This window comes from Hibiscus syriacus, unplaced genomic scaffold, assembly GCF_006381635.1.
Source record: "Hibiscus syriacus cultivar Baekdansim isolate YM2019G1 unplaced genomic scaffold, ASM638163v2 tig00110528_pilon, whole genome shotgun sequence".
Lineage (NCBI taxonomy): Eukaryota > Viridiplantae > Streptophyta > Magnoliopsida > Malvales > Malvaceae > Hibiscus > Hibiscus syriacus.
The window spans coordinates 2,389,607-2,401,864 of record NW_024062770.1 but is presented as its reverse complement, the minus strand read 5'-3'; the positions used below and the strand labels follow the sequence as shown (position 1 = coordinate 2,401,864).

At 33.5% G+C, this 12,258-nt stretch overlaps 1 pseudogene; it reads right to left on the bottom strand.

Annotated features, from left to right (window-relative positions):
- Positions 1–5,701: 5,701 nt before the first annotated feature.
- Positions 5,702–6,705, bottom strand: LOC120130226 (annotated as a pseudogene).
- Between the last annotated feature and the right edge of the window lie 5,553 nt (positions 6,706–12,258).

The following is a 12,258-nucleotide window of genomic DNA, read 5'->3' as shown; positions in this document are numbered from 1 at the left end:
GGAACAATTCAAAGTTCAACAAAGAACTAGCTTCCTTTCGCGGAGCTTTCTCTAATTCTTTCACTAGACAAAGATCAAAGAAATAAGTTACTAACTCACTTACGAACTTAAGAGGAAATTAATATGACTTCTTAAAGCTCAAATATACCAAAAATAGACTACTTTTTCAAAAATTTCTAAAACCCTACTAAAACATCCTATGGTCACCATGCCCAAGCTCTGAACTTGAGAGCTGAATAGAAGCTTAAAATGAGAAGATTACAACCCTTACCTTGATATTTGCAAGGAAGAAATGGATGTTTTTGAAATGAAGAAAGAGACAAAAGTTGTGAGGAAAATGAAAAGAAAGGGTAACTTTGTTTCTTCTCCCAACTGTGACCTCATTCCCATAAATGGGATTCAATCTTTCAAACATAAAATAGGATAATCACATCCTTAGTCCCTCTAACTTTTCCCTAAATTCAAAAATACTCTTTTTATCTCTATTTGGGATCAATTCAAGCCCAAACCAACTCAATTTTGGTCAAAAACATTCTACACGGCTAATGGGTTTATCTAAAACGTTCAAGTGGTATAGAGGAGTTAAAAATGTGTTACCTTGATCCTAAGCTGCTGGAACAATTCAAGTTCACAAAGAACTAGCTTCTCTTTCGCGGAGTTTCTCTAATTTCTTTCACTAGACAAAGATCAAAGAAATAAGTTACTAACTCACTACGAACTTAAGAGGAAATAATATGACTTCTTAAAGCTCAAATATACCAAAATAACTAATTTTTCAAAGATTTCTAAAACCCTACGAAACATCCTATGGTCACCATGCCCAAGCTCTGAACTTGAGAGCTTGAATAGAAGCTTAAAATGAGAAGATTACAACCCTTACCTTGATATTTTCATATTAGCTTGCTGGAATCAAGTTTCTTCCTTTCTCTAAGTTGCAAGGAAGAAGAATGGATGTTTTTGAAATGAAGAAAGAGACAAAAGTTGTGACGAAAATGAAAGAAATGCAACTTTGTTTCTTCTCCCAACTGTGTGACCTATTCCCTAAATGGGATTCAATCTTTCAAACATAAATAGGATAATCACATCCTTAGTCCCTCTAACTTTTCCCTAAATTCAAAATACTCTTTTTCTCTATTTGGGATCAATTCAAGCCCAAACCAACTCAATTTTGGTCAAAGACTTTCTACACGGCTAATGGGTTTATCTAAAACGTTCTTGGGTTAGACCAAAACTACTAACCCAGATTTCGGGGCATTACAAAAAAGTCACAAAATTGTTAACTAAATAGTCACTTTGACCCTTATTCTTTATTCTAGAGCATTTTGGCCCTTAATATTTCATTTTAGGGTGAAAAGTTTCTATTTGCAGTGTTAACTGTTGTTAACTAATGATTTCATTCATGGATGGCCTTTTGCTCCAAAATGCTCCAGAAAAGAAAAAAGTCAAAATGATCATTTTGATAAAAATTGAACTAATTTTGATAAAAATTGATAACTAATTTTGATATAATGCCTAAATCAAAGCGTCCAACCATTAATTTTTTGTAAACCCTAGACCCAGCCTATGGTTACAACTAGATCTAGTGAATTTCGATAAAAATTTCTAAACATTTTTTCAATAACTTAAAATCTAAATTATAATTAATAATATTTAATAAGTAATTAACATCATCGAAGCAAATCTAAACATCAGTAACAAAAGCATTATGAATCACAATCCAAAACTTTCAAAATATAGGCACATGTCACCCAATAAATGCAGTTCAGAAGATAAAAACATTACAACAACAAGTATTGTACAAATATTTTGATCCTCCAAGTGTCAAATATGAGTCGCCTATAAAAAAGTATCTGAAAAAGAGAAATTTTGGGAGTGAGCTAGGGAGCTCAATGTGTTCCAACAGTGCAGAAATAAAACATACAATTTAGATTTCAAAACTAGTTTATCATTAAGTCATGAAATGTAGGTAGAGGTTTCAAAATCAGTTCAGTTCCAAATTATGAAAACATTAGTAATGTTTTTAGTTTACAATTCAGAATTTCCCTCCAACGGAACACCATATGCAGTTCCCCATAATAGTATCCATAAGGAATTACCCTAGGCCCAACTAAGGGAGCACCATGGGTCCATAAGGTCTTACCCTAGTTGAAGCATAGGTGCCCACCTAAGGGGACTGCCCTCAAGCCCTTATGGACTAACACAATGCACAACAGAGAATCCAACCTAAGGAGTACCTTAGAGTTCTTAAGGTCTTACCACTAGGCCCATTAAGCCCATGAGCCCACCCAAGAGTTGCCTTAAGTCCATAAGGAATTACTAGCTCGATCGGTCTAAACCTATATAAGGAATTACCAAATTGATCGAGCTGAACCTGCAGAGACTTCATACCAGATCCCAGAGTACCCTGGATAAAAATATGTTTTCAAACAGTAACCAGTTATAGCAGGAAATCAGAGTTCAGACATATTTCTTTATTAGTAAAATAGTAACCAGAACTGGAATCAAACAATCAGACTTAAACTGTAGTAAATAAAAAATTAGACTTAAATCAGATAAATCATACGGAATAAAGTAAAACATATAGTCACGTTGCAAAGCAGATAAAACAGTTATGTGCATATGCTTTTTTCAAATAGATATTTAAAATAGGTATATGGCACACAAGGAACACCTCACAAAAGTATCAGTATGGGAGATCTATCAAGCACTGGCTTCACTAGGCTCTTCAACTGAACGAGAACCTAAGTTATTACAGAACGGGTTATAATCAGAATAATATCTAACTGAATTTGACAGGGTTATAAAACTATGAGTATTCACGGGATCTCGCATACGAGTGGATCGAGAGGAATTAGGTCGAAGGCGAACGGTCAGGAGATCCATGAGTACCTTAAATATTCGATAACATTAATTAGTCATTGACCCTTCAGTAAAAATTGATGCACTAAAATAAATACTTAATTTATATATGCACATTCGGATTTAACGGCCAATTCAGAGGCTTTCTGGTTCGAATTTGGCAAAACGAACTTCGGTTCGGACTCAAGATGTCGAAAAACATAAAATGTGACTTTTTAGAAAATTTAACTTTTCGGGTCAAAGTCAACGGTCAGTGGTCAAATTCAATGATCAACTCTGGTCAAAGTCAAGGGTCGGGTCAAGTCAATGGGTCGGTCAAAGTCAACGGACAGATTGATTCAGATTGATTCAGGTTGACTTGGTTACGTCTGAGTGAACTCGGACTGGTTGAAATCGGTCCAGGCCAGTTCTGTCCATTTGGACTAGTCTAGGAGAAACCAAAGCTAGAGGTGAGCCCCACAAGCACCTGACGACGCGTGGTGATGCGTGATTCGATAAAAAGGGGTTTGGTCAGCGGCCGATTACTCCTACAAGCACTCACACACCAATATTGACCAAATTGACGCACAATCAAGAAACAATGTGAAAATCAAAAATTACATAGGCCAGAGACTAACCCATGATGAATGGACCAAACGACGACGCGACCCACTTGCTAGGTTTTCATAGCATAGAGCTGGGGAGTCCGGTGCTTGGGGGCGGTTAGGCGAACTGACGATCGAGGTGGCCGAAATCGAAGCAAAATTGATGCGGTGAGATGGGGGTTTCGACGGAGCTTTCTTGGATCTTCCACAACGAACGGCGGTGACTTTCAATGAATTAACCGAGTGGTTTTGGTCATGAGAGGTCGCTAGTCATGTTGGCGGTGACGCGCACGCTGACGATGGCCGGATTGAGGAAAGGCGACGGCGGCTAGGTTGAAAATTTAGGGATTTTGGATTGATTCTCTGACTGGGGTTCTGGCTCTAGGTATTAAAACCCGAAAATAAAATAACCAAAATATACATTTTATTATTCTAAAGCCTAATAGTGACCTGAGCTGGTTGGTAGGGGTATAGCTAGCAATACCCTAGTTCACAGGTTCAAGCCTAGCCAGCCCCTATCTCCCTTTGTTTTATTTTTTTTTCAGTTGAATATTGGTAAATTATGGGGCTAGTCCCTAAACTTCCTAAACTTTTGAAATTAGCCCAAAATTTTTAGAAACGTACAGTTTAGTCCTTACAAATCAATTAATTAATTTTAAATAAATTTTTGGGTGTGACATTTTTTGTGTGTGTAACAGAATCGATGTGTAGGTCCATTGGGTGTAATCGAGTCGGGAGTTTGAAAACGATAAATTTGAGCTTGTTTCAACCAAACACCAACTTTTAAGTTTGAATACGATTTAAGATATGGGTAAATTATGGGGCTAGTCCCTAAACTCCTAAACTTTTGAAATTAGCCCAAAATTTTTAGAAACGTATAGTTTAGTCCTTACAAATCAATTAATTAATTTTAAATAAATTTCAAATAAATTTTGGGGTGTGACATTTTTTTGTGTGTGTGACAGAATCGATGTGTAGGTCCATTGGGATGTAATCGAGTCGGGAGTTTGAAAACGATAAATTTGAGCTTGCTTCAACCAAATGCCAACTTTTAAGTTTGAATACGATTTAAGATATAATTCAATTAAACCGTTTAACGATTTTTGTGTTAAAGTTTAAACTCGAGCTCAATTAAATTTATTTATTCTTAATAATACTTATATTAAGGATAGAAATATAATCAAACAATATAAAAAATACAAATTAAAATTAAAAACCTCGATTAGTCTTACAAATAATACTATAATATTATAATACTTGAATTTGACTTAATTTATAATTTGAACCAATTCGGTAACTACCAAACAAAATTCAAGTCAGAACATAAATAGCCTAGGAGCAATGATCCTTAGTGGAAACCTATAAACTTTGTTTGGACTTCCATTAAGTTGTTTTTAAGTTGATTCATAGATTAACTAATACAAACTTGCCCATTGGCTCTTGCATGAGGACGTTAATTGCTCATTCGGTTTGAATTATTTGAATTTCATTTATTGAATTATGCTGGTGGTAGTTTTGAATATTTAAATAAAATACCTTCGATGGACCACTTCTGTACAGAAAAATATCATTCATTCTTTATTTCTTTTTACAGCCTGAATTTGGACAAAAAATTGCAGTCTTTAAGGGTGAAAACTAAATAAATTAAACTCATAAGATGTGGAACTATTTTAAAGATTCTTTTTAATGATATGAGATGGATTATAAAGTAACTTTTGTTTGAAATATTTCTGAATTATTGATAATGTATACCCTGTAGACATAACTGATCGAATACATAATCTCTAGACTATTTGTAACTATTTTAAAGCTAGAAACACAAGATTTGCAAAGTAAAAAGACAATGATGCAAAAATGAATTGTTAATGCCTTGGAATTACATGAACAACCCAACTACATGCGAGAAAACTAACTACGTAAATTATTTATTTAGTCACCCAACTATCCTTTTTGATTTTATTTTTGTCACTTTATTATTCTTTTACAAAATCATCACTAATGTTATATTTTGGTTGCGTTTTGATCATCCACCATTAAAAAATAAATATGTTAACATAATAATTTTATTTTTTTAATGATGACATGACATTATCTTATAATAAGACATCAACATTGCAATTATTTTTAATATCGGATAATCAAAAGAAATATTATTGATATTTTGAGAAAAATAATTAGGTTATCAAAATGAAACTAAGGTGATGGTTAACAAAATACATAGTTTTACCTAAACTAATTTTGTACCGGACAGAAAGAAAAAGGGTAGACGGTATTTTTGAGGCAGAAGACCCACCTCATTAAATTCGGAAGAACAATTAAAGGATAAGGAAATTAAGAAGTTTCAAACCTACCACGATAACCAAAAAGAAATTTCCGGTTTAGTCCTCCACTTTCCCCATTAATTCAAGTTGCAGAAAAATCCAACTAAAATATTAAAAACCCCATAAATCCAAGGGAAAGGAATTTCTATTCCTATATCTTCCTAAGGAAAAAAAAAATTTAAAGGTCAAAGAAATTGTTGAAAAGGTCTATTGATGGAGTAAAAGGAGATGGTATGAAATAAGGCGACATATTATAGCTTGAAGGACTAGGCATGAAACTACCTTCAATGAAATTCCTATTCCCATGAAGAACAGGACTCAAATCATGGAAGAAACCGATGGAGTTCGGATCAGACGGTGGTGAGAAGAAGTTCGGTGATATCCTCGGCAGTGAGGTTGGCCCAGGTGATAAAATCCCAGGCAGGAAACTTGTCCTTTCAACCGCTCGATTCATCTCTATGCCTTCCACAAACCCATAGTTTTCTTCATAAATCTGTTGTTTTTTCCCTTCTGCAGGTGGCTTCGTTTTCTCTATTGTGGCGAACCTGGCTGCCGGCGAGATTGCACCGCTGCTAGTATCGTTGAATATTGGGGGATTGGATTGACGATGACGATGACGATGTCGAGCCTGTGAGGCGTTGCACTAGGTTCATGAAGTCGCTAGGGTTTGTATGGATCACCTTTGGTGACACAGTGTAGATGATTACAGGAGGCCTTATCTGTTGTGGTTGTTGTTGATGATGTACTGGTTGTGGTGCCAATGGAGGTTTCCTGATCTGGTACGAGTCTTTACGGACCTTCAAAGGAGACGGACGTGGCCCTTGAAGTTCTTTTCTGGGGGATCTACTCATAGGAAAATCTGGAGAATTCATGCTGAATTTTGAATGAATCTAAAGAAAACTTAATGAAAGAGGTGAATGGCTATCAAGACAACAACAACAAAAAAAGGAAAGAGAAGTATTATTGTACTTTCCAGCTAAGAAAACAAGTATTTAAAGAGAGCAAGTCAACGAAAATAAAGCGTTTAATTTAATGTGGCAATCAAATGATTTAGTAAACTTTGGCTCCTTTGTAATGGATATGTTTCGGAGGAAAAAGGCGTCTGGTTTCGTGGTTTAGGAGCGTTTGAAATTGTCCAACCTTAATAGGAGTCATTGCCACTTCAGACTGAGCACTGGCGGCGTAGCTTGTGCATGTAATCTAATTTTCAATAATACTTGAAAAAGTCAAGTTTATCAGATGAATTCAAAAAGTTTCACATTTAAATTAGGGTATATCACACTATTGGTTACCAAATTATTAATTCTTTTCGATTTTGATCATCAGATTAATTTCCCATAAATTTAATTACTATTTTTTATCATCAACCTTTAAAAAAGTTAAAGAAAATTATGACGTGATTTGATATAAAAAAATAATAATTTTAATCTTAAAATGAACTTTCAAACCTAAGCAATGCTTAATCCCAAACTCAGCCCAACATATGTTACATGATTGACAAAAGTACAATTAACTTGGGATTGATACAAGATTCTTAAGAAAAACATAGAATTAGATTAGAAGGATTCAAATATAAGATAAAAGCAAGAATGCAATGTATAACCGTTGAATCAAGTCAAGCAATTGTTATCTAATTGACCAAAATAATATTTAGCTTAAATTGTAGTTGATACACAATTTTATAATTTAAAGTGAATTTAATATTTTTTCATTTTTTTACGAGTGAATTATATTGTCATTGAATTAAGTTTCTTAATTTAGTTAACAATTTTAAATTTTTATATCTTATACAAATTTTTTTCTTTGTTTTCTTCTTTTTTTTGGCAAGACAATTTTTGTTAAGAAATGTCAAGACAACATTTTGTTGTTTGCTTCGTTAAAAAAACCTCCTAATCTAGTTGAGGGGAAAAAGTACATACAACCAAGAAAACAACAAACCAAAAATAAAAAGGGCACGACTACGACTAGCAAAACACACATATCAACCTGCCAACAAACAGAAGCAACTCCAATGACAAACATAGTCAACATAGCAAAACAAGAAAGACCAAAAACAATCCACATGCATGCAAGGACAATCGGGCACCACTAAGCTTGAGCAAAACTAACCTCGACGAGCCACTGAGAACCGACCATCCTCAGAATATGCTTAACCTTCCGCTTATACATGAGAAACTCCCAAGGTTAAACAAACAACCATTAAATCTGTAGAAACCGATAACTAGGGAAATACATTTCTCGACAGCCGTACATGCCAAAAAAGCTACAGTAGACACTAATCAAAAGCTCCTCGACAGACCTCGATATTATCACTCCTACTTAGTAATAACTTCTTAGAAGGGAACCTAACAAGAAACAACATTCAAAGGAAGCTTGCTTTTTGGATTAACCAAAAAGCCAACACGACCGTAAAGTCAAACTAATTTATCTTCTTTTTTGGATAAGTAAATTTTATTGTCCAAATAGATAAAAAGTACAAAACAACCCAATCAAGGATCAAAGACTAGCTATTTACAACAAAAGAATGGTTAGCCTATACCCCAATTGATACAAAGTTGCATATTAACAAAATCAAACCTATGAAGTTCTCTATTCCTAAGTTGAGTACTAACAATCTCCTTAATAGAAATAAGCAACTCATCAACGGTTCTAACTCTTCCTTGGAATAAACGTCTATTTCTTTCTTCCCAAACAAAGTAGATAAAAGAGCACCAAGCGATCTTCATAATGGTGGTAAGAATAGATTTTCCTTTCGAAGATGAAATAGCCCAAGCAAGCTTGTTATCCCATGACATATGAGGTTTGGTCAAGAGAGAAAGATTTAGAATCCTATTCCAAAGTGAATCAACCATAGCACAATCTGCAAACAAGTGATTTCTTGTTTCAAGGCCATCATTGCATAAGGTGCAAGAACCTTCTGTGGTAATTCCCATTCGAATAAGCTTTTCCCTTGTAGGGAGCCTATCAAGGATTGCCATCCAAGTGACGATGCTGAATTTAGGAACATGAAGTGAAACCAGACAAGTTTATGCCAAGGAACCTTTTCCTTCTTGATTCGAATCATCCCAAATATCTTTGGTTTTAAATACTCCTGCATTAGAGCAGGGATGGCCTCAGCTTTCAATTTTAATAGCCTGTTGAAGCAGTTGCTGTAAGAAATGCTAGTAGGCATCTGTAAAAATTCTTTGGATTTAATCACAAAGTAACTAATTTATCTTCGACATCCTCAAATAGATCATTATCCTTAACTTTAACTTCAGGAATTTTACGAAAAATAATCTCTCGATCAAGCAGTTTCCTCGAAAAGACCTTCTTACAATGAATGTCAACAAGCTTACAATCCGATACCACACCATATTAGTAATATCGTTTTGATTCTCTAACTACTAACTAACCTTCGAGCAATTGAAAATTTTAAATATCCCTAATGATCCACGACATAATCCTCATCACACCGACTAAGCAGGTAAGATAATAGACAAGCAATTTTACTATGACCACAAAGGAATCAACAATACCTGGCTAATATATTAAAGGGGTGAAGATAAAGAACTAAGTAGTCCAAACCTTTAATAATCAGCAAGCTGTGCCCATTTCATCAATCACCTCCTGTTCCCCAATTATTTTGATCCCAATTTTTTTTCCGAGATCAAGAGCCTTCTTAGCTTCCCCCTTTTGACATTCCCATCTGCTCCTAAGATCGGAGTCTGAAAGAGATGCTTTAACAACCTCAATCCTTTCAGCCTTTTTTCTTTTCTTCTTGTTTCTTTTGATAGCACAGTCACTTTTCTTTTGAAATTTTTGAATTGAGGATCTTTTCTTAGCCCCCTTTTGAGGAGAATCTTGCAACTCTAGAAAATATATCGTTGTAGTCTTGGGATTTTCGCCCCTCTTTGAACTACTATTTGATCCTCCTCCACCAGGGAGCAATTTGCATTTAATGCGTTATTGTCTCTGTCGGTCCTACTAGCCCACGAGCAACTCTTCTTCAAGGGGACAATTGGAAGGGGTCCTCCCACATCTAGTAATTCTCTTTCACCCTCTATCTGTTCTTTCAAGATGACTTCATCAAATTTGTTAGTTGTCAAATTTGATTGGGCTAGATCATCATTATTGAGCGCCATAAAATGTAGATCGTCGAGAACCCTCAAATGGATGGGCTCTGCAACCTTCAATATTTTTTCAAAGCCATCTTCCAAGATTTGAACAATCTCTTCCACTCGTTCATTCATTGTGACCATAATTCCCCCTATAGTTGTCTCATTTATCATATCATGGGCCCCAAGGATTGTGGTCCTAACCAATTGGCCTTCATTTAAGCTCTCATGAAAATTTCGCTTCATTATCGAGAATTCTTTCCCCGTTTTTACATCTAGTAATGCGCCATTCTCATAACCATTCTTTTTGAAATGTGATGAGTTACCTGGCCCCAAGTGACCTTGCATGTGTTTCCCTACTTCTCTATAGTCTTCTATGACTTTATCCGTTCTCTTTTCAGATTCATAACCATCATCATCTACCACCATTCTCTCATTATTAGTTTTACACATGTTGGAGCCCTTCCCAACATTGATTACATTTAATGTCAAAACTTTAGATAATTTACACAAGTAGAGCCTTCATTTAACGTCTCCATGTCTTCCAAAAATCTGTAGAATCCCTTTCCAATGTATTGACAGTGGTAAATTATCTACGAACAGTGAAACAACTCCAGTTGACGAATGCTTCTCTAGCTTCCCCATCCCAAATTATAATTCATTCAATTAATAATTTTACGGTTAATTTGTTCACAAACTTTACAATTTGTATATGTAATTAAAGTATATTTTATTTAGAAAATTAAAAAGTAATATATATATATATATATATATAATTAAAAAAACATCAATAAATCTAAATTAATACACTCACCACTATTAATACACATCCATACCATAAAAATTACATGTTTTTCTGTAATTTTGATAATATTAATATTTTGTATTAATGATTACAATTTTTTAGAATTTATAAAAATAATATATTGCTAAGTTGTATTACATTAACTTATATTTATTATTTTTAAATCAAAACGGAAAATTGTGAAATTAGTTACATGAAGTCGTTACAAATAGTCTTTGGTACCAATAAAAGTCATTTAATTTGCTTTGCCTCATTCTTATAAGAAAATATTTTGTATTATAAGAAAATAAAAAAATATTTAAAGAAAACCAAAATCTACTAACAAATAATTTTGTTAACCATGTAACAAATATGTTATTTGGTTCACTGCTTAAGAATTGGCTCATTGTCCAGATCTTGGGTTTAACACCCCAAAAACCAATTTCACGTTTTCCTTAAATCTTGTATCAAGCACAGTTTGTTTAAGTCCTCGAATTATTCTATTTTCCAAAATTTCAGCATTTGAGTTATTCAAAATTAATAAGGACCACATTGATGGATTTTTTAAATATTAAGGATTAAATTTATTGATTTTTTTTTAATTTAGACAAAATTTGACATATATATAATTGTAAGGATTAAAATTATTATTATATCAAATCATGTTATCATATCCGTTATTCTTTTAACGGATGATAACCGAAGTAAAAAAAAAAGTAACACTAGTAAATAAATTTGTAGAGAATAGGTTAATGATTAAAATAAAAATTTAAAAATTCGGTGACTAATGATGTACTTTACCCTTGATTTTTGCAAGAGGAACACAAATTACGTTATGAATTGATATATTTCCATTTTGAGATCATAGTGGCTTGAAGCATCATTTTGGTTGATAAGGTGAATGAAGTTATTTTTTATAACTATTGGTATTCGATCTATTGATCGATTAATTTGGATCAACTATTGTAGAGGTAAGGGTGACCCTCTTAACCCAGTTTACTATATTCGTAATTTTTAAGATTTAAATCCCTAACCTTATTTAAATGATCAGTGTCTCATACCATTACTGATTATTGCTGAATAAAATTATTTCTTTTCAAGCATCTAATTTTCTCAATCCAAACGTGCTTAAAGGGCGAGAAGTATATCATCTATATTAATCTCCCAATATAGAAATAGAAATGATTCATAAAGAGAACATCATAACTTGAATCGTCATATATTATATCTGTGTATTGTCTCATTATAATTTTTATTTTTATATCTTTTATTAAAGTTTATTTTTAATTTAAATAGATAAACTTTTACATGTCTACAACATAAAACCATTTTCATAAAGTTTGGCTTTATCATTTATTTCTGACCACTTATCAATATTTCATCACCCAGTTCCTACTGAATGTGATTAATTGAATATAACTTTGTTAATTGTGGGTAGTAAAATGTTTAACTTTTAATTTTAAATCATGAATCAGATCATGATATAAATTTACCACATTATTTACTAATTTTATTTTCAAAGTACGTACCACTTTGGAAGGAGCAATTAGAATCTGGCTAAGTGTTATACATGTGCATGGAGCCAAATATTCAACACAATATTTCTCTAGACT